The sequence below is a fragment of the Crocodylus siamensis genome, chromosome 1 (genome assembly GCF_052110815.1).
Source record: "Crocodylus siamensis isolate JL-2025a chromosome 1, ASM5211081v1, whole genome shotgun sequence".
NCBI classification, from domain to species: Eukaryota; Metazoa; Chordata; order Crocodylia; family Crocodylidae; genus Crocodylus; species Crocodylus siamensis.
In genome coordinates, this window is record NC_143395.1 from 116926025 (window position 1) to 116949773 (window position 23749).

Sequence of the window (23749 nt, forward strand, 5' to 3'; positions counted from 1 at the left end):
GCAGTAGGAATTGGAGAATTTAAGAAGAATTTAAGAAGAAGAAAACCCTCTTGAAATGTGTCATTTTTTGTTGACAAACTTCCCGTGGGATCTGTGTTATTGATCTGATGCTTTTGGCAGCTGCTCAGGTGTCAACAGAGTCTTGCGGTTAGCATTTTTGTGACCCTACATCAAAGCATAAAGCGAATACAAAAAAGGAATGCGGGTCAGGATGAGGTCAAGAGGAGAACAAACAAAACACATACCAATATACAAGCTGAGTGCAAATGGAATTTTACTATCAAATAAGCTGAAGCTATTACAAAGACATTGAGGTTGGAAAAAGAGTCTCATGGGTAAAAGTACCTTTATCCCAGTTCTCACCCGCTGCTGTATTGCAGTACTATCATGATAGCAGATTCAACTTCACAGTTGATTATGAAAGGACTAAAGTGAGTTCTGGGAGAGAACTGGATGGGCTGCATTGCATCTATTGTCTTCTCCAGTTGTCATACAGAAATTTCTTTAATGTTGACACAAACTTAGATAGGCTGCCTTATTGTTTTCCATTTCACTTTGGGCAGCTATGTCAAAAGTGACATTTGCTTTCTTAACACATTAAATTGTTAAGTTTTTATGTGCATACCTCCCATTTTCTTGTAGTATATTTGACTTGTATTCTGCTTAAGCTCTGATTTTAAGCAGCTAAAATCTTTTCTTCAGGCTATCTTTTTTGCTAAAGGAATGCTACCTGTGTCCCTCCCCCCCCCCTCCCCCCCCCCCCCATGTTCTTAAACACCAATTTAGTTAATTTATAGTGCTGTTTTGGAATTTTATATCTGGGTTTTTTTAAGGGCTTTTTCTTCCCCCCTCCCTTCTTTCTTTTCCCTGGGTGGGGTGGTTTTTCCCTGCCATTACAGTACTCTGCAGTCTGAATGATTAATTTATTAAGGGTGAAATAATGGGTACAAAGATAAATCTTTTTCAGATACTTGTTTATCAAGCATTTTAAAAGCAGGAATAGTAGCAGATGTGTGTTTGATAGAATAGCTAAACAGAGCATTCAACTCCAAAACAAATGGTGCATATTATTCAAAGCAAATGATCCTACTGTGCTGCAGTCTAGGTTAAACACAGAGAAACAACCAACCAAAGAAAAGCAAGTTCTTTTCCTTTTGCTGTTTTTCTTGGCTTTTTTATTTCAGAGATAAAAATGTACATCCTGCTTATAAATTAGAGAAGGAGAAGTGTTGTTGGTGATATTAGAGGTTATTGTGGAAGTTTTCAGATAGCAGTTTATCAACATTTAGAAGCATTGCAACATGCAGCAACAGTGTTTGCTTGACTCGTACCCAGCTACTAAAAGCCAAATTATTTTATACTTTAACATTAAACCAGAAGGCTTGAAATTAATCCATTGTCTTAACCTCCATTTGATGTTTCAGATCTGTCATATTGTTATAAAACTGTCATACTGTTCTGCAATATTTGAGGGGCTATCTTTTCTCTTTCATGCCCTCTTGCAAATCTGTAAGGTCACCTGAAAGCAACCTCCTGCAAGTGCCGCCAGTACATCAAGTCCATTTGGAGAAAGCACATGGGAGGTCATTCTCAGCAGTTGCTCCCCAGCTCCAGAAGTCTCTCCCACTCGAGGCCTACTGGAGCCCAAGCCTGGACATCTTTTGGAAGCGCTGTATGACTTTCCTATCTGGGCAGGCATTTAGCAAATAAACCAGGCAGAGATGCTGCTTAGTAGGACTCTGTTTACATTTCTTACTGTAAGCCACCATAAGCCTTTGTTGGGAAAAAGCAGCATATAAATCACATCAATAAATAAATGAATATGACCTAGTGAGTTTGTTTTTTTTTTTACAATTAAATGGAATGTTTGAGTACAGTGTGTTTGAGCTGCACAAAAGTTGACTGTTGTCTCGATCTTCCCTCAAAAAGTTTAAAAGCTCTACTTTAACCATTGAGATACTAGAAGGGGTGATCCTATGTGATGATTTGTGTTGTTTAACTATCTACATCAGGATCTTTTAAGCTGCGTTATATCCTGGAAAAGAGACTCAGCATCCTGGGTGATTGTGCCACAGTATGCTTAGGATGAGAGAGAATATCGTCTGGTAATTAGATGGCTGATAAATGAGGAAGTTCTTTAATTTTTTTGTGAGAGCACTGCTGGAGAAAAGCTTGAGTTTTAGCCATATGTCTGTCATTCTGCAATGTTATCCTAATATAGATAAGTGACTTTATCCTATTAAGTGTAGTCTGGGTAATCTGAATCATTTGAACTTGCTACTGGAGAGTTATTTTCTGCTATATTTGTTTTATTTATCACTTTATTGATTTCTTTAGATGGGAAAATCTCCTAGATGGAAGTAGTGCAAATTTCATAGATTTCATAGATTTCGTAGACATCAGGGCTGGAAGGGACCTCGGGAGATCGAGTCCAGCCCCCTGCCCAAAGGGCAGGAAGTCAGCTGGGGTCATAGGATCCCAGCAAGATAAGCATCCAATTTACTCTTGAAGGTGTTCAATGTAGGTGCTTGAACCACCTCCGCTGGCAGACTGTTCCAGACCTTGGGGGCTCGGACAGTAAAGAAATTCTTCCTTATGTCCAGCCTAAAACGGTCTTGCAGGAGTTTGTGACCGTTCGACCTCGTCATCCCTCGGGGCGCTCTGGTGAACAAACGTTCCCCCAGATCCTGATGGTCACCCTTGATAAACTTATAGGTGGCCATCAGATCACCCCTGAGCCCTGAGCTTTTCCAGGCTAAAGAGTCCCATGGCTCTCAGCCTGTCATTGTAAGATCTGTTTTTCTGACCTCTGATCATGCGCGTGGCTCTCCTCTGGACTCTCTCAAGCTTCTCCACATCCTTTTTGAATTGTGGAGCCCAAAACTGGATGCAGTACTCCAGCTGCGGCCTCACCAAGGCCGAGTACAAGGGGAGAATGACATCCCCGGATTTGCTCGAGAAGCATCTATGGATGCAAGCCAGCGTTTTGGTCGCTTTACTAGCCGCAGCATCGCATTGGAGGCTCATGTTCATCTTGTGGTCAATGATGACCCCCAAGTCTCTTTCTTCTGTAGTGCTAACCGACGTAGCACTGCCGAGCCTATAAGAGTGCTGCAGGTTTTTCCTCCCAAGGTGGAGAACCTTGCATTTTTCAGTGTTAAACACCATGAGGTTCTTATCTGCCCATTTGCTGAGCTTGTCCAGGTCAGCCTAGATCACCCGCGTATCTTCTGGCGTGGATGCTTTGCCCCAAAGTTTGGTGTCATCGGCGAACTTGGCCAGTCCACTCCTGACTTCAATGTCCACATCGTTAATGAAGATGTTGAACAGTATGGGTCCCAGGACAGAGCCTTGAGGGACCCCACTGGTCACAGGGCACCACAATGAGTGACTGCCATCAATCACAACCCTCTGGGTCCGACCACGGAGCCAGTTTCCCAGCCAGCGGATCGTGGTGGAGCCAAGGCCACAACTGGGCAGTTTGGCCAAGAGGTGATCGTGGAATACCAGATCAAAAGCTTTTTTGAAGTCAAGATATATGACATCAATCTCTTCTCCCCTGTCCAGGTGATAGGTCACCTGGTCATAGAAGGAAATGAGATTGGTCAAACAAGACCTACCCGCAACAAACCCGTGCTGGCTGTCCCTTAGGATGTTAGCCTGGGCCAGTCCCTCAAGGATGGCCTCCTTAATAAACTTTTCTAAGATCTTCCCCAGGATAGAAGTCAGGCTAATGGGCCTGTAGTGAAGAATTGGTCCTTTTTGCTTACACTGTCATAAACAGTATAGGAGAAAAGCAGCTGGTAAATTCAAGTCCGATACCTGCCATAAGTAGATAAATTCTTGAAAAACAAGGCAGTGCAGACATGCCTCAGGAGACCCACACATTAATGAATGCACTCTTTACTAAGTCTGAGAAGTCACTGTCTTTGAAACAGAGAGACTTATTATCTGTAGAAGAGCATTGTGTACTAGGGCATGCAGTTTTGGAGAATGAGAACATCAGTAATCTGTAGCATTAACAACTCGATTTCTGTTCTGAAATTTTTCACAGGCTTTCTTTAAATGTTCAAGTTTTAGCTTTTGCTTAGAAGGCTGTTGTTTGTAGTGCTGTGAGACTGAATTGTGTCCCCACTGCATAGAGTTTGTATAAAGAAAGAAATACACAGTCACCACCAATACAAGCTGGAGAGTGACTGGTGTAACAGCAGTTCTACCGAAAAGGACCTGGGGGTTATAGTGGACAATAAGCTGAATATGAGCCAATGGCGCACCCTTTTTGTGAAGGGGCTAACAGCATGCTGGGTTGTATTGGTAGATGTGTTGCCAACAAATCGAGGGAAGTGATTATTCTCCTCTATTCAGCACTGGTGAGGCCACATCTGGAGTACTGTGTTAAGTTTTGGGTCTCCCACTATAGAAAGGATATGGACAAATTGGAGAGAGTCCAGCAGAAGCAACAAAAATGGTGAGGGGGCTGGGAGACATGACTTATGAGGAAAGGCTGAAGGATCTGGGCTTATTTAGTCTGCAAAAGAGAAGACTGACAATGGATTTAACAGCGGCCTCCAGCTACCTGAAGTGGGGTTCAAAAGAGGATGGAGCTAGACTGTTCTCAGTGGTGGCAGATGACCGAACAAGGAGCAACAGTCTTAAGCTGCAGCAAGGGGAGTTTAGGTTAGATATGAGGAAACCCTTTCTTACCAGGAGGTTAGTAAAGCACTGGAACAGACTACCCAGAGAGGTTGTAGAATCTCCCTCTTTAGACGTTTTAAAGACCTGGCTAGATAAAGCTTTGGCTAGAATAATATTGTTGGGTGGTCCTTCTTTAAGCAGGGAATTAAAGACTATTGGACTAGATGACCTCCTGAGGTCCCTTCCAATCCTAGTTTTCCATGATTCTGTTCTGTGATCTGTAATGAGGTTATGTAGAGCAGCCAATAGAGTAAAGCAGTGGTTTTCAACCTATGGTCCATAGACCCCTGGGTATCTGTAGACTATGTCTAAGGGGTCTGCAAAATATGACTATAATCAGTCAAAAGTATCTGAATACCTACACATACAATTCAGAGGGGTCTGCATCCCCATTCAAAATGTCATCTGCACCTCCATTTGAAAATATATAGGGGTCTGCAAATTAAAAAAGGTTGAAAACCTTTGGAGTAAAGTAGCAAGTGGCATGTTGTGGATTACACTCAGTAGTATCATTCATTACCAAAGGCCATTATGAAATGTTTTGGCTTTATTTACTATAAAGTATATTGTAGCTAAATAATTTTCTTGAATTATTTCTTTTAATTTATTCTACTTAGTTCTGTAAAAGAATTTACCAGGCTATCTTCTGCAGATTATTTGCTTTTTCAGACATAGACAATATCCCTCTTTCCCCCTGCTGTTTCTGTTAATGGAATTCCTCTATTAATCATTTATCAATTGTGAAATTGAATATATATTTTTACATTCTCATTTACCTCGGAGATTAATTTTTAATATTAAATTAATGCAGATAGCTACTTCTGCACTGAACAGAAGAACATCAGAATAAATAATTTTACAAATGCCTTGTGAAAACAAAATTCAATTAAACAGTACTAGGTTAATTATCTGTATAACAGAGGATCCTAGATCTGAATAACTAAAGCCTGTATAATCAAAGTTGTTTCTGAATACCTCTCTATATAAGACTTTTGATATAAAAAAAATCTTTCATCTGCAGTGACATTCCTGGATTACCATGAGTATGGAAAAAGGTCCAGAGTTCCTAGTGAGAGCAAGGGTGTTGATCTGATCATTATTACTAGTCCTTCTGACTTCTTCCCTTCCAGCTCCCTGGGCCTCCACACTTTCATGATTATATTGTGAGTTATTTGTTATTTTGGGCTTCCCTTAAAGTTTCAGCTACTGAAATTAAGTGACTCCAGGAGAGCCTGTGTATATTTAATAATGTTTTTTGCCCTTATGAATGGAGAAAATAAGGGTGAGTAACAAATACTCCATCATTTAAAATGTTCTCATTAAGCCAACCCCATGATTCTTGAGGGCCTGACTCAAGATCTTTTAACAGCCTGGTTGGCAGTACTGTAAAACATGGACAAGAAATACTAAATAAGATATGATGTAGGCAGTGACAATGTCTTTAAAACAGAAGGTGATTGGAAACCAGTCAATAGATGTAGTAATACCATCAAAATAGCAGACAGGTTGCCAGCGTTTTTGGATAGACTTGAAGGGGACGATGCGACTCAAGGTATTGATTAAAATCAAGATGGAAGATAAGTTTCAATAACCAAGATAGAGAAGAAAATGCTCTGAGTGCAAGTGTTACTAAATTATTCTCCTACAATACTATCAGTAATCACCTTCCTGTGGAATTTAGAAACCATTACACCTTCACAGCCTTATGCAATTTTTAGACAGGGGAGTAGAGAACATCTTTTCCTATTAGAATAGCAAGGGAAAGTCAAATTGTAGCCATAAGTTAAATGGGAATTTATTCAGGACATCAGGTTTTAGCTTTGCACTTGCAGAGTATACCTGGGGAACATTTTAGGGCACTATACCAGTGAGCCAGAGGCTCTTACTTTAAGGAGATGCTGCAGCAGGTTAAACTTGCAGGATGAGACAAGTAGCTTCCAGGAATCCAGTAGGTCAAAACCCACAGGGATAGGAACTACCCCTAGGGAGTAGCTAATCCAGGAGCTAGGGCATATGTCCAGGCAGCCCAGAAGGAAAGAGCTCACAAGCAGCTGAGTTATGTTGCAGCAGGGAAAGGCAGGCTAGTCACCAGGCCCAAAATGGAAACCCCTGTGGGTGGCTGGGAGTCATCTGACAGGAAGGGAGCTTTGGAGGTACATAAGACCTGTGCCTGAGACCAGCAGTCAGTCTGGCCCTGCAGGCAGCAGGGAGAGGAGTCCCTGAGCAAGAAGGCTGTAGGATAGGGACTGACTAAGATACACAAATCAGATGAAGTTAAAAACAGAGAATAAAAATAGAATGAAAGAAGAAAATAAAATAATAAAAATAAAACTAGAATAAATTATACAAATAAAATAAAAATTAAATAATAAAAAACAGAATAAAAACCTACCTTCCAAAAATTTAACTGATGGAACAGTTAAATTGGGCCAAATAGAAATGTGGCGGAATGCCGAGCTAGCGGTTCCGGCACCGCTTGGGGAGCTGCGGGCTTTACGGAGCTGTGCGAGCACGCGGCTTGTGGGGTGGGATTGGAGGTAGCTTTATAACCGCCTTCGAGGTTCGCCGAGTTGGCACAAGTAGATGAGTTAGAGTAAGTTGTTAGTTTTCTGTAATAAGTCTATAGGATGTCTGTTGGTTCACGGGGTTCCGGAGCAAGCCCTTGCTTTCCACCACTGGAACTAGTCCAATGATAGGTGCTTCTGCCGACTCCTTAAGTCCCAGAACTGGTCAACAGCTCATTGAGATGGGATGTTAGTAGTAGAAGTTATTACAGAGTAGATATGAAGTGAAGTAAAAATTTGTTTTATTCACTCACCTGGCCTCACCCTCTTACGAATAAGAGGGGAGACTGGCTGGAATGAAGTTGCGGTAAATATTAGTACAGAAGCGTAGATATGCTGTCTAAGCTACGAAGAGAGGCAGTCAAGAAGTGGAGTCTCCGATGTTTCTTCAGTTACAGTATGCCGGATACAAACGGGGTCTGTTGGCCCACAGGGTTCACTAGTAAGCCCTTGCTTTCCACCACTGGAACTAGTCCAATGATAGGTGCGGTTGCCCACTAGTTAGTCCTAGGGCTGGTCAACAGCTCATGAACAGGATGAAAAATAATAAAACTGTAACACGGTGAATCACTGTCAATTGTCAGATTTTCGAGGGCTTGGTTTTCGCTGGGATACGCCCAGGCGGGGAGGCTGAGGACCGGCTTACAGGGTGATCAATCCTGAAGGGTTGTCCAGTCGTCGTCTCTGCTGTTTCCTGCTTCTTTGCCTCTTTATAGATGTTGGTTGGACTGCCTCTATGACACTAACTATGACATAAGCTAAGCATACAGGGATAGGATAGTTTCTTTTACACAATAGTTACTAGGTAGATTTTCTACATAAGTTTCGTTTCTGCAGGTATGACACTTACAGATAAGAAAAGAAACTTATAAAATGCGCATGTGTAGCTTGGTACAAGCGTGGAAAACTACAAAGCTTTCATTTTGATTAACAACCAAGACTACAAGGTCACATAAATGTGAGAATGCCGCGCGGCAGTTATACAGAAATGAAATAAGATTTTTACAAGAAATAGAAATGAAAAGGATGGAGGCAATGAGCCAGACCCTTGACTTCAGTTTTCACTAGTTGGTAATCTGACCCAATAAATAAAGGGTCAACCTGGGAACCAAAAAGTGATAAATTCTCAAGAGAAAAAAAATAAAGATGAGCTGAGAGACTTTGAGGAAGGTGTTCTGTAGCCTCAGGCTAACAAGATCAAATTCAGTATCACTGACCCAAGATTGACTGTTGTGCAGTAGTCTGATAGGAATTACACCAGAACATTAAGAGCTCTGCAATATGACCAGATACAATACCCAAAAGGACTTTAAAGAAGGCCTTTGTACTTAAACTCAATCTTCTATTTTTTCAAGCAGTCGGTATGAATATCTGGGTCAGACATTATATTATTCATTTTCCTGAACCAGAAAGCAAATATGGCACTGTTTTCAGTAAGCCACAGTTTGGGTAACAGCCTTACTTAGAAAGAATAACTATTGTTGAAGTTAACTGTTGCACGGCTGGTATGAAAACGTTATACAACATTAAGTTGTCAAAGAGTATAGCCTGCACAAGTTGTGAAGTAACTGTTGCTTACACTAGGCCTAATGCAGGGCTTTAAATGGAGTGTATACAGTTAAATTAATGCTAAAATTCTTACCCAATCTCTGAATAAATTCCCACAACCATTGAGGACAGCACTGAACGGCCCATTTACTGTACGTAAGAGTCCTCTAAATTTAGGATATGCAAGTCTTTCTGGATGGTATTAACAGCAGTATGCATGTGTAAGACACTTCAGAGTGATGATTATTCAGATGGATCAATGTGTCCAGTTCGAGGCACCAACTAGACCTTAAAAAAAGGATTCCTCCAAGGCAAGCAATAAGAATAAGAGGTCTAGAAAACTTGATCTCATGAGCAGAGTGGTAATTAACCATGATAGGTCTGAACTGGCAGAAGGCAGAGTAGCTTTGCACCTTATGGACTCGCTCACAACAGTTTATGCATCTCTGATTCAGTTAGCCAAGTGGTTTTCAACCTTTTTTAGTAAGTGTACCCCCAGCAGCTGGATGTGGGAGGTGGGGAGGAGGGGGTGCCACATGTGAGCTCAACCCCGCCCCCTGGGTAGCACTTGTACAGCCCACAGGGGGGCACTGCTTCTGGGAGGCAGCAGCACAGGGTGGTGGGTGGTGGTGCTCTGTCCCCACCTTCCCATGCATACCCCCTAGGGCCTTCCCAAATACCCCCAGATGACAACCCCTGAGTTAGCCTATAAGGTTATAGTTTACAGGCCTTCTGCATGGCCTAATGAGTAAATGTTGAAGAAACTGGGTTTGTTTAATTTAGGGAGAAAAAAAAACTGAGCTGGATAAATAATAGCAGTCTTTCAGTATGTAAAAGCTTGCTATGAAGAGGATAGTGTTCAATTTTTTTCTCAGGCTACTGGGACATAGACAAGAAGAAATCAACTTAACATGCCATCTAGATCTGCAACTTACAGAAAATTTTCTTTTAGGGGTTGACACACCGGAATGTACTACTAGGGGATGTTGTACAATCTTCTTTTTTGCAGGCTTTTATATTTGATGTGCTTGATCCTGCTTCATAACAAGGGGGAGAACCAAATTGTCTGTTGGGGTCCTTCCCTGCCCTACAGTTCCTACAGTTCTAGATGGTTCCTACAGTTCTAGGTTTACTATTCGTTATCCTGGCACAAGGAATTTATCAACCACAGTGCCCACTTCAACTTGCCCATGAAATAATGTGTGTCTTTCACCAACATACAGCTCTGCTCTTACCATTCAAAGGGTAACTTGTTTAAAAATTGCAAATACTTTCATGTTGCTGCAACAAAACGCTGTAGGCTTGATTCATATTTTTACATCAGTTTTACACTATTGTAACAGCACTAACAACATACCTAAAACTAGCGTAACAGATTGAGGAATTAGGCCATGAGAAATATGCAAGCACATACTGCATTATTTGTGTTGCATGAAATTTAAAAGGAGCAAGGGAAAATGTGCTGAAGTGTGTAGCCATGAGTTTGGGAACTGACTATTTGGACAGCAGTAAAATTTTTCCTGTGTTCTTTTTCTTTTTTGACTTCTTATTGCTATTCCAGTAGCACCTACAAGACCATAGTAGAGACCAAGCATTTTTTTGCATCCTTTATGAAGACCTGATCCAAGGTTGATAGGAATGTTTGCATGGATTTTGAACAGTTTTGGAAAGGCTTTGAACATATCACAGAAACTATTCAGTTTCTAGCCGGTACATTTTATTTTCACAAGCTTAAGAATTCAAACTATAAAAGTAGGTATATCTAGAATCCTGGTATTCGTTGTACCCTGTGCTCCTGTTTTTCATTTAATTTACCTGAGTACTTTGGGATCTTTACAGGACTTTTTTTTTAACATGTCCTTCTGAATGGATTAGCTGCCAAATCTTGAAATGCTGATTTTAAAAAAAGTTAGGGGTTTTTTCCCAATTAAATCCCTCATTAGGTGAAAAGGAAAGGGACACATCGGATGGCTTTGTACTTTTGCTTTATTTCCAATAATCTATCCATCCTATGCAGTTTTCCTGAGTTAGCTCTGCAGCATGTTCCGGTCCTTATATAGAAAGTTGTCTAGTCTCCTCCTTAGAGTTGATCAGCTTCAGCAGGAAGTTTAGTTGTTTTAGCAGCCACTTCAGTCTGCAGCCTGGGCTGCTGTAGAACTGGGCAAGTTGGTGCCTCAGGCAGTGGATCTGTGTGATTCAAGAGGGAATGGAGAAGGCTTAGCAATAGTCTGCTTATTTACTTTTGGAGGGGGTTTTTTGTTTTTTTGGGGTTTTTTTACCTATTTCAATTGCATCCCCTTTAAGTTAACCTGCAAGTTAGGTCATTCTTTGTTTTCAGAGCTTCAGAATTGCTTAAGATGAGTTTGAGGAGACATCTTGCTGAGATGTGCAGTTTCTGGGCACAGCCATTGTCATCTTCAAATACATCCATGGCATAGAAACTGTCTTGTCTGCTGCAGATTCAAGGGAAAGGACACTTTGGACCTCTGCTTCTGTCTGGGACCGTAGAAACAGAAGAGGATCCAAAATAAACTCCTGGTTTGCTAACAACTTTAAAAATATTTATATAACTCTTTAGCCCATATTCCCTTCATTAATGACCTTTTTCACTCAGACACTAGGGGCATTTTTACACATGCTCCTGAGGTAGCACTGCAGGCACTTTTAATTAATGAGCTGCTCTAATTAAAAGCACCTGTGCATCGCGTGTATCAGCAGCACAGCATGTCTCTACACTGACAAAATGGCAGCAGTGTGCTTTGAAGTGAAGCACATTGAATGTGTTTTAGTTCGAAGTGCACCACCACCATTTTCTCAGTGTGGTGGCACACTGTGCCACTGATGCATGTCACCTACAAGGCTATCAGAGTATATTTTTTATGTGCTCTGACAATGCATTGGAGCAGGCTCCCTGCGTGTGTTAAGTGCCCAAAGAAGGTAGAAAGATTGCATTGACATGTTCTAATATGACACAGAATCATACTGACAAGAAAATGTAGGTCTTTTAAAAGCAAACATTTCACTTTTGACTTCTAAAGTCTCATTTCCATAACGCATATGGAGAGACTCTGAATATCTCTGACCCTATGTAAGAGAGCTGCAGAATGAGAAATAAATTTCCATTATGAACTTGATTTTCTCAGTTAAGAGATGAAGCCACCAAAGAGGGTTGTTTGCTCAGATGCTGTTTAGGAAGAATTGAGCCCCTGGGCAGATTGTGGTAGAGTTAACCTGGCTGGTAGGGGGTAGTAGCCAAATAGCCTTGTAGTTTTTTTTCAAGCCTTTATTAGAAGAATAAACAGTAGATTCGCTGACATGGTAAACATGGAGTAGGACCAGAAGTAGCCAAAATATGGCCCGCAGGATGGATCTAGCCCACCAAGAGATTCTATCTGGCCCATGGCAGGTCCCTCGGTCCTTCCCGGCCCAGGAGAAGGGAGCAGTTCAGGCCATGGCACATGCAGATATTCCCACTGTCAAGTGGGTGGCAGGGAGGGGATGGCATGGTGGCTGGACTCCACTTCCTGTCAGCTCCTGTGGCAGTCGCTCCCTCTGGCAGCTGCCACCTCCAGACCTGGTCCTACTGCCTGGGCACCCCGGCCCATGTGCCCTGCGCCCGCCACTAGGAGTGCTGGACAGAACAGGTGGGCAGGGTCTCCATGGAAACTGGCTGGCACCCCACGGACAGGGCATTTTTCGCAGCTCTGCCCTGGGCTCTGGCCCTGCACTGCCACCAGCCCGCAATCCCGGCTCTGGCCCCTGCCTGCCCAATCTGCTCCTGGACACCTCTCCCTGCCTGCTTGTGGTCCCACCTCATCCATCTGGCTGAGTGGGACCTGCCTACCAGGGTCCTGGCTGGCTTCCATGGAGATCCCCCTGGTGGTGGGTGCAGCATGGATGGGCCTGTGTCAGAAAGGCTCAGTTGCCCCTGCCATGCTGGGCCAAGTCTGCCTTCCCAGCCTGCAACAGCTCACCAAAATCCCTAAAGTAGCCCTCCAGCCAAAATAATTGCCTGCCCATGGGTTTGTATTTTGTATCTTGACTTGTATCTGCATATCTGAAGTGTTTGTACTATAAATTATTTAGCCAATCTTTCCAAAATGATACACAGTTTAACTGAAGATCAAACTGCTGTTGAGAAAGCTCCGACATTTTGCATGAAAGAGAAGTGTCGCTGCTGTTGGAATTCACGTGTACATGTGCTGAGTCACTGAACAGTCTTCTCATTAATGCATTTTCACTGTGAAATGGCCTTACTCTGCCTGTCTGGATTTCATCTAAAAATCATTCTTGTCAACTGTTATCATCTCGAACAGTCAGGAAAAAAAATTCCCACTGCTTAACCTGACAGTTAAATTGTCATGTCACTTTTCAAACCCTTTGAACAAGCCACTGTAATTAGGCTCTAGGTTTCGCTTCTTGATAACTGTAATTAGAACTGATCATGTAACTCAAAGTGAATTGTATGTCTGAATGTTTTATATTATGTCTTTGTTTTGACACAACATTTAGTGTGCTGTACAGTAATTATTTTGAAGTTACACAGTTATATGTACATTCCAGCCAGATATATACCAGATAAATTAACTTGTAATATACTAAGTGTTATACTGCAGTGTTACAGTACAGTGCTATAATGTACAAACAAATTATCATCACAGTATACACATACAGATGTGATCTAATCCTTTTCTTGTTACCATTGAGGTAATATGAGGGTTTGTTCCTCTGCCACAGTATGCCACTGTCTTCTCCACCCCCTGTTTTTTGGTACAGTTTCTGTTATTGCAATGGGAAAGCAAAACAGAAGTGATTTAGAGCTCATTAATCTCTCCTATTTTGAGATCTGTATGATAATGAACCAAATTTTCTGACAGATGTCTTTGGCTAGGGACAGACCTTGAAAAAACCTGAGCCTGAATTGATTCAGTCTTTGCAGGCTAGTCTAACCTGACTAGGCTGAACTGACTTGAAACTAGACAGACATTCTGTCTGGACTGAGGAAATTCAGGCACATGCCTGCAGTGGCTCAGGCTAGAAGCTCAGGGGCACTAGAGCAGCCCTCCTTTCCCTTCTGCAGGGAGCTGAGCTAAAGGGGAAATGGCCAGGCCCTGGCAGGACTCTCTCATTAGGGAAGTCTGCCTGCATGGTCCCAGGCATTTTCCCACTGGCTGCTCAAGGGGTGGGAGTGTTGCCAGCCCCCAGCCCTGGTCTAGCAGTCTGAGCAAGGGTGGGGGGGGGGGGATGCTGTGCATGCATCTGTTGATGATACAGAGCTTTTCAGTCTCCCTCGCTGCTTCTTCATACTGTCTGTAGCAAACTGACAGGCAAGCAAGCCAGCTGAGGGCTGATGAGGATAACAGTCTTTATCACATGGATTAGCAAAACAATGGCCTCTCTCCATTACTTCAGACTTCTGAAACAGCTTACTGGCTGACCTGTTGATTAGCTTCAAACAGCCCTAAACAGTTACTGTTCTGTCTGCCTGCCCCAGTGAAATTGGAGAGAGAAACACACACAGACACTTCTCAGCATTAGCTAGCACACCACATGCCTAGCGTTTGTGGGGCTGGGGTCTGTGTTGTGGGAGATAAGAGGGAGGGATTGGGGATTTTCTCCTTGAGCACTAAGGGGTAGTAAGGCAGGGGGAAGCCAGGCAGACCCTGCTATGTCTGCAGTCTCTGCTGGAGCCTTACGCAGCGTTAGCTAGTAACCACATGGTAGCTATGGTCCATTCTGTGGGAGAGAAGGGGAAGAGATCTCTGCTTAAGCAGCAAGTGGTGATGGGGTGGGGGGAAGGGAGCATGCTGTCCTTCAAGTCTCTGCCAGAGCTCTGACCAGGGTGCAGAAGGGGGTGGAGGGGCAGCTCTGCTGTGGAGCAGAGTTCTGCCAAGATCTGAGAGCATGCTGGGATCCTGGGGACTGTGATGTAACTTAAACAAGGAAGGGGTCTGGGACAGACATTGTATAAACCAGCTTGAGCCAGATCAATTAAGTCTGATACTACATTCAACCAGGTTTATCTCAGATTGGTTTCAGCTGTTTTCAAACTGGTTTATGTGCACTGAACATCTGTTCTGTTACAAGTTTAAACTAGTTTGCGATCACTGAAATCAGTTTGTGTGTAATGTCTGTCCCTAGCCCTAGTGTCGATAAGGGAGAGATTACTTGAACTCTTCAAGGGAACCTAGAAAGCAGAGGAGTAAGATGTATTAAAGAGGACTAATCTCATGGAGCAGATATCGGCATGTAAGAAGCACTGGAAAATTGAGAACCTTTTCACCTAATACGTTTGCTTAATACCTAGTATACTGGGAACCTGGGAACTGAATAAAGTCTGTAGGTGTTATTGTAATACAAAACAAGAACACATTGCTGCAATATTGAGTACATTTGATAAAGTTGTCCATACTCTGCCCTGTTGTAAATAAAGTTTTGGTTACATTTCCATAGTAACCAAAAGCTCTTATAAACTTTGCAAAACTTTAGGGTTTATCTTTGCAGCTTCTACTAATATACATAAGTAGAATCTAACTGATGCTTAAGCAAAGCATTCGAATATTGTCTTCCTGTGAGCTAAAGAAGGATTTGAAAATAATAGCTCTGTGGCAGAAAGCCACCTTGGTTTCTCCCCAAAATCTCTGCCCTGTGACAATGTGATTAGATGGGCCAGCACAAAGGATTCACACCTCAGCCTGTCTCCTGAGGTAACCTGAGCTGGCTGCATTCCTGAGGGAGGGGGGAAACCTGCTCCCTCTGCCTAGTGACTGGCATCAGTTACCTGGGTGAGGGGCATCTACCTGGTGAGCTGGAATCTGCCCGGTAACAGATGATGTATTTCAAATTGGTTGGCTGACAGCCAACTGGGGCTGACCTCCACTGGACCAGGTGAATGAGGTCAGAGGGGCCATATAAGTTAGGATGGGCTAGGAGGCAGTCTCTTCGGCCATGAGGTGAAGCAGCAGCCATGCGGGGGACACAGAGAAGCCTTACCATCTGAAACTAGCTCTCTCTCACCCCAAAACTCATGAGCAAGGAACTGCCTGCCTCCGAAGGGAAACTTCACCTGCCTTTGGAAGATACATGTGAGTAAGCTACTCGAGATCTGATTAGATATCTAGCTGGCAGTAACTCAGATGTGTGATCAAAAGGCTACCTCAGCCAGACTGTTTGCTCTTTAGGATTTCTAAGATATTGCTCAGTCCTGTACCCAAGTTTACCCTACCCCCTGTAATCAATAAAGTTCTCCTTTTTGACTGGTGTGGGAGACTTATTGAGGGCTGGGTCTAAATTATGCCTAAGAGACCCCTTATGTCTGTGGACTAAGGGAGACTTTACTTTTTGCCCCCAGACTTGGGGAAGTGCCCCAAGTGCCTGTACTGAGTCAAGTACCCATCGGACTATTAGGCCTGTGTTTCCCTGAGGACACAGGGCCGAGACAGTCCCTTCTCGGGGTGGTGACGGTGATGTTACCCCCAGACTAGCAAGTGTGCTCCGGGAGAGGGGTTGGCTGAGCATAAGGCACCCCTAGGGAGGCATTCGGAGCCTGGAAGGTGGGCGGGCACAGGGAGGTGGGTGGCTCAACGCAGGAGCGCCCCCTACTGGCCTGCCACAAGCTCTGATCAGAAACGAGCATTCCGGGTTCCTGCGTGTACATGCTTCTCTTTTATGTGGCCTGCAGTGACTATCATATTTTGACCCAAAAGCCAATGTGCATAATAAGTATGTGAGACAGAGAAACAGAATCTCAGAGCTGAGGGTAGACAGTCCAACTTGGCTGCACCTGTACTTTGCTTTAACTGGTAGAACTATCCAAACACAAAGCTGTAGTGAAAAATATATACCATTGTGTATTATTTAAAGAATGATGTTGCTATGATTCAGCCACAGTCAAGTTGGGGACTTAGTGAAACTGATGATAATGGAGTGAGTGAAACTCTCCATATGATGAAATACCTGTCCGGATCTAGTATTGTGTTTTTTCACTATGTTGCACAGGGCAGTTCTGGATTTGGCCCAAATCCAGCACCTAATCCATGTTCTTGAACCAGGGAATAAGTAAATACCCAAATAGAAGATAAAAAATGTATATTGCAGAGCTGCTCCATACACGGCTTCACAATAACTGGCTTGCTTAATTACCCTATTCTCTCCCTGTTGGAGCTATGATTAAATCTGTGTATAGAACCTTTAGACACATTCCCCTCATTCCCCAGCCAGTGTGTCTGAACCTCGAAGGTTGTGACAGAAATGGGCTACATGTTGCATGTAAAATGGTCTTTGCATGGCCCTCAGGCATCCTGGTACACCTTGTGTAACAGAACTCTGTTAGTTCTTCAAAAAGGTCTTTAAAACACTTTGAAAGAAGGGAGCTGGTTTTGTTCTTACTCTTACAGGAGGTGACCTTGTAGTTTGTAAAACTTCTTTTGCACATAGTCTAATGAAGTTAGAGTACATGATGAGTGAGTACTGTCAGTTTTGCCATACAATGAAAGGAATGAAAATGAGCAAATCCAGATCATCACTCAATTGAGTCTTTAAATCAGAATATGTTTTATGGTTCTCTGATATACTAATAGCACTTTTTATCTCCCTGTCATAGATCCTATTGTATGGCATTGTTCAGTACAATAAAATGTGTTTGACATTAACCAGTCAAGCATCATTGACAATTGTTTTGGAAAAGCCTAACAGCAGCTATTACTTCCAGACATTACATCCATCACCCATAGGGTTCTACAGCCGTAAATTCTGATATCCCCGTTCAGAGGAAGTAATGCATCTGTCAGAAAGGTCGATTAATGAATTCACATTTATAGGACTAGGTTCAAAATGGAAATATGTGTATTATGAAATAGTGCAGACTTTTTCTGTTGATAGTTTTTACATGAGCCTGGAATGTTTGTATTCTTTTGCAAACTTGTGATCTGTAGCTCATATCACATGGGTGATTACCAAATACTTCCTCTCCAGTCTAGATCTTTGGGAGGATGATAGCATTTCACAGATGGGTAAAAACAAAGGCCCCTATAATAAACTTTACTGTTAAGAATTAGTAATATTGGAGGTAGGATTTGAAGAGTTGTACTACTATGTCATACCTAATACTCTTCATAATTAATAGCTGTAAGCATGTAGTATGTTTACATGTATATCATGGCATTTGGGTTTCACTTTTTGGTCTAATTAGCATAGTAGTTAAGTAGCTTTCTCTCTTAGCATAATAAGGCGGCTTCTTTGCTAGTAGAAGAATCCTTCATCTTGCCTAACAGAGATCTACTAGGTGCTCACTGAGTTTGAGTACTCTAAAAATCCACACAACTATCACGGACCATTTTTGTACATCCCACTAGCCTTATGCAGTTTTATGATTTTTTTTTGTCAAATAATCCCCAGCCAGTAGAATACTGGTACACCAAGGATAAAACTGGCTGTGGGACTGGGAAAGCAGAAAGGTGACAGGAGATGCCTTGCCTCTGATCCCATGCCCATTTTCTGAGTGAAATGCATCTTGGCTACATAGAAGATTCAGGCCCTACATCTTGAGGTATTTTACTCTCAGAATAAAAGTGATTTCTTTCTTTAGTGAGTGTCCTGCGTTTGTGGAGATTAGGACATACGATATGCGAAAGCACCCTTTTTCTGTAATTGCTCATGTAATGAATTAGATACGAACAAAATAGTCTGTTGTGCATACTTTTTTAATACTGGTGAAATTCATTGGTCTTGTAACTATGAACTTCATCCCTCTAGTTGAGTTTAGTTAGAAGTGTAAAATGATGGCTAGAAAGGGGGCACTATTCAGGTGAATTAGAGTACATCCATGTCCTTTTTAACTGCCCTCATTGCTCATTCCAGTAATTGCCTATAAATTCCAAATAGCACGGTACTACTCCACTTAGAGTTCCCTTTGAATAGTTTAACTTTCCAAGCAGTATCTCAACTGCTTTTCCAAGTAGTATCTGACGTAAATTTTCAGCAGGTTATATTGGAACCAGTGGTCTCTCAACAGAAACTGTTACTAAATCGTGATATAATGTAAAAAAGCATTTTTCATAAAGCAAGCTTGGCACCACATGCATTATCCTGTGAAGTAGTTAGAATTGCAATTTGTTGCTGGTATTAACTGGCTACAGTAGAGAACAGCAGTACACTTGTGCCTTTTGGCTCCAAAAATTCTTGTTTGTACTTGTGATTTGATAGCAAAGTTATGCTGTCCTTGAATTGCTACAAAGCAAGTGCTGGGCTGTTACTAAGGTCTGAAGAAACACCTTAGGCAAACTAGTCATGAATGCATCCAAACTGCACCTCATTTTGCACTGAAAACCACTACTAGCCTTCTGTGATTTCTTAGTGTCTTTGTACAATTTAAGAATCGTTTTCACACTAAGGTCAAAATCTGTTGCAGAATAGCTCTTTTTCTGTCTTTCTAAAATTAACGTGGCGCACAATGTCAAATCTATTGTGGGTGAATATCTTTAAACAGCAATATAACTAAGGCATGGTGACTGAGCCACTGGTGACTGACTTGGATGGGAGCGGGGGAAGGAGAAAGGCAGCATAAAAAAACATTGTTGCCACAGCAATGCAATTGTATTGGTGGCATGGTGGAAGCTAGACATTGCTGCTATACCTGTGTGTCACAGCTGCCTTGGTGCTAGGGGGTCTTACCAGGCAGCTCAGCCTGGGCTAATTGCCTAGTGGGCCACACTGTTGGGCCTCCTGATTGCCCACGGGGACAACGACTTCCCATTTAGTTCCAGCTTGACAGCCAAGGCCAGGCAACGGTTGCTGCTGAAGGCCTACTCTGACAAGCCTCTGTGATCTAGTACTTCTTGTTCCCTGACCCCGCTCACTGTTTCTGGATTCAGCTTCTGGGTTTTCCCTTGGAGTTGGTATTTTGGATTCTGCCTCCTGATATTTGACTTTGCATGTGATTCGGATCCTGCTTTTGGATTTCCCCTGAATCTGGTAACTTGGTAACTGTTTCCTGACCCCAGATTTGATCTGTGTTTTGGCCTGTCTCTGGCCCTCCTTTGGTAGCTTATCCACTATGTCAGGTGGCCCACGACCTGACCCATTACATCTAGGTGCCTGGCTACATTGTTATACCTCCATCTTTAAATATATTCTAATATTGCCATTAAGGATTTTAAATTCCTTGTATTTTATCCAATTGCTCTTCATTACAGTTTTTCCTATGATGACCAATTTGTCTTTTAACAAGTTTGTGATGTGCTTGGTTTTGCCTGTTGGAGATAAAGAACAGAGTGCCTTGTAAGACAGAAGAAGTAAGACTCATAGGACAGTTTTATATGTGTACTGTAGAATGCACATCAGTAGCACACACTCACTTCTCACCAGTTTTCCTTTAACAACCGACAAAACCCAAAGGGAAAATCAGAATTTAGACAACTGTAAGAGATCAGTGAAAGGGGTCACACCCAGAGGGTGGTGGTGGATGGGTCAATATTGACCTGGAAACGTGTGGGCAGTGGAGTCCCGCAAGGCTCGGTCCTTGGACCAGTGCTATTCAATGTCTTCATCAGTGACTTGGACGAGGGTGTGGAGAGCACCCTGTCTAAGTTCACAGATGATATCAAATTATGAGGCAAAGTTAACAAACCAGAGAGTAGGGAATGGATCCAGGCAGATCTGGGCAGGTTGGAAAAATGGGAAGAACAAAATAGGATGCAGTTCAACAAAGGTAAGTCCAAAGTGCTGTACATGGACAAAAATAACCACCAACACACTTACAGGCTGGGGATGACCTTCTCAGCAGCGGAAAGTGATCTTGGAGTCATAGTTGACTCCAAGATGAATGTGAGTCATCAGTGTGACGAAGTGACCAACAAGGCTAATTGCACTTTATCATGCATTAGCTGGTGCGTGATAAACAGGTCCAGGGAGGTGATGCTTCCCCTCTATGCGGCACTGGTCAGGCTGCAGTTGGAGTACTGCATCCAGTTTTGGGCATCATACTTCAAGAGGGATGCAGAGACTCTTGAGAGGGTTCAGAGGAGGGCCACTCATATGGTCAGAGGCCTGCAGGCAAAGCCCTATGAGGAGAGACTGAGGGACCTAAACCTCTTCAGCCTTCACAAGAGAAGGCTGAGAGGTGACCTTGTGGCTGCTTATAAATTCATCAGGGGAGTGCAGCAGGGAATAGGAGATGCTCTATTTATGAGGGCACCCCCTGGAGTAACTAGGAACAATGGCCACATGTTGATGGAGATATTTAGGTTAGACATTAGAAAGAACGTCTGCACAGTAAGGGTTGCCAGAATCTGGAATGGGCTTCTAAGGGTGGTGGTGCTCTCCCCTACCCTGCGGGTCTTCAAGAGGAGACTGGACAAGCACCTATCTAGGGTCATCTGACTCCAGCACTCTTTTCTGCCCAGGGCAGGGGGTTGGACTCGATGACGTCCCTTCTGATCCTAATATCTATGAATCTATGAAAGCTGGTGGAATGAAAATATGTTACAGTTTTCTTTGTAGATCCAAGTTCATTGGAATGCCTAGGGTCCAGAGGAGGGAGGAAAGGTATGATGCAGCTTAGTGCAGGGGTGTGAAAGATGTGGCGCACAGAACCATATCATCTAGCCCACAGTGCTACATGCTACAATGCAGTGCATACTGGCACATGAAACTCATCTGTCCTGGGTTACAGATGGCTTGGGACTGGTCTGGGGCACACTTCATGCAGTGCCTGTGGCAGACTGGCCCTGGACTGGGTCTGGGGCTGATCCAGATCAAGCCCACAGACTAACCCCACCTGCTGAATCTAAAACACAGTGTATGTCATGTTTGGGGCTGGGGCAGGTGTGTGCTACATATGCACAGGCTGGAGCCAGCACACATGCTGCAAGCAGCACCTGCTCTGGACCAGCCCTGCAGACTGGATCTGGCACATGGGGCCAGCCTGTGGGCATGGTTCAGCCTGCAGATTGGCCCTGTGTTTGGCACAACTAAGAGCGTCCCTAATTGAATCCTTGAAGAGAGGTACAATAGGAAAAGTAGAGAAGCAAATAATGATTAATTAATTTTTGCCTTTAAGGAGTTGCCAGATGACCAACACTGAAACCTAGAAGGTGTTTTAAGGAGGTTATAGCATATTGTAAATGAAAGGGCTGGAGGTAATGAACTTATTGTAAATGGTGTTAAAGAAACCAAAATTGCAGAATGCATAGGAAGTTAGTTTTGCTAACCAACCTAGCAAAGAAAACTTTTGTTTCTTAATGTATTGGAAAAGAGCACACGGAGAAAGTAAACACTGCTATCCTTTTGGCCAAGAATTCTGCATAATTGCATAATGGTATTTTAATGAGAGAGGGTTGAAATTATAACAGGATGTACAGTACTTAAAAGATTTATGATCCAGAGCTAGCTTGAGACCACTGGGTTTTTTTTTTACTTCATTTTGTGGTTGACAAAAGCAAAATCTCCCAAAGTTGACCTGTTAAATTACATTCAATGTGTTTTCTTCTCTCTCTTGGAACAGCTGCAGGACTATAGACATGACTACTGGGAAGGAACTTGGAGCAGATGTTTCTGTATATAAAAACTAATTTTGTTTAAGAGAATATTAATATGCCAACAGCAGCAGAAACCCTTGTGTAACTATTAATAAAAAATCATCAATTATTTCTTTCTCCTGGCACTTTTTTTCAAAAAAAGGAACTAAAAGTAGAGTCTGCTGCTCCCATATACAACAGCTGGCACAGGAGGTCACCTTCATCCCCCAACAACCTTGAGAAGCTCATACTCTCAAAGCTCTTACAATCATTATACCCATTACTCAGGCTGGTCAATATTCCAAAGTTTCAGTGACTATCGATCTGGTCTGTAGCAATTTCTTGTCAGTTTCTCACTTCAGTTATTATAATAAGGGCCTTTGTGATTTTGCTGTGTCTTGCCCCTTGGTTCTGCAAACCTTTAAAAATTCAAGTTTTTATTACCCTACTTTCTACATTCTTGCACTTTGTTTTTAAAGCTAGTGTCTTCCTACATATGATTTGGTTGAAGTGGTCTTCCTTGATTCTCTCATGATTCCCTTGGTTACTTTCAATCCATACCTAATCCCATTTTGTAACATAACTGTTTTGGAGAAAAATATAGTGCAATAGCTGTTCTTCATCACTCAGCGCATAGTTTTCCCCTTAACTTAAATATCCAGTGTTTAGCATACAGTTTTTGTTTTGTTTTGTTGGGGGGAGGGGTGTTAAACATTTTTCCTATTCTCAAATACCATACTCGGTTGAAATACTTAATGATTATAAAGAACTTTGAGAGTATGAAGTGCTATGAGTGCTTAGTATTATTTCCTTCCCTAAAAATAATACCAGGAATTAATACATCAATACATATTTCCTGTGGCCCTGTGCAAATAAACCATTCAGATAAAGTGTTAGGACTTTCTACCTTATTATGGACACAAATGTAGGAAGACTCATTTTGATAATCCAAAACATTAAAAATTAAACTGAGACAAAAACGAAAAATACATTTTACTACACAAATGCCCAAATCTCCAGATAAAACCTCTTACCTTTCCATCAAAGGTAATATTACAGTCAATCAATTGTTGTTAGAAACAGACTAATGTTCCTTGTAAGAAATTACTGTCTGACCTTGTTGATAGGAAGAAGATTCTATTCAAATTGTACTACACTACACAGGACTATGTTGTGGGTTTGGTTCAGGTCACTTATTTCACCATTGGGTCCTTTGAGATCCCATCAAGTAGCTCCCGTGAATGTCTTTTATTTATGGCACTAGAGAGATGCCAGTTCATTAAACAGTGTTTCAGAATGGAGCAAGTAATCCATTTATGAGTTGGAAACAACTAAACTCTACATTCAACATAGCTGTTAAAGCCCAATTCATACTCAGTCTCTTAGAAGATTTATTCTGCCTCTCTCTCAGAAAAAGGTTAATCATTA

At 42.4% G+C, this 23749-nt stretch overlaps 1 protein-coding gene and 1 long non-coding RNA gene across 2 annotated transcripts in view; one reads left to right on the forward strand and one right to left on the reverse strand.

The window, feature by feature from the left end:
* The window catches only part of UST (uronyl 2-sulfotransferase), a 301480-nt gene that overhangs the window by 114958 nt on the left and 162773 nt on the right, over nucleotides 1–23749 (forward strand). The gene's annotated exons all lie outside the window — the stretch shown is intronic.
* Nucleotides 1–23749, reverse strand: part of LOC149873237 (uncharacterized) — a 36533-nt gene that overhangs the window by 5926 nt on the left and 6858 nt on the right. The gene's annotated exons all lie outside the window — the stretch shown is intronic.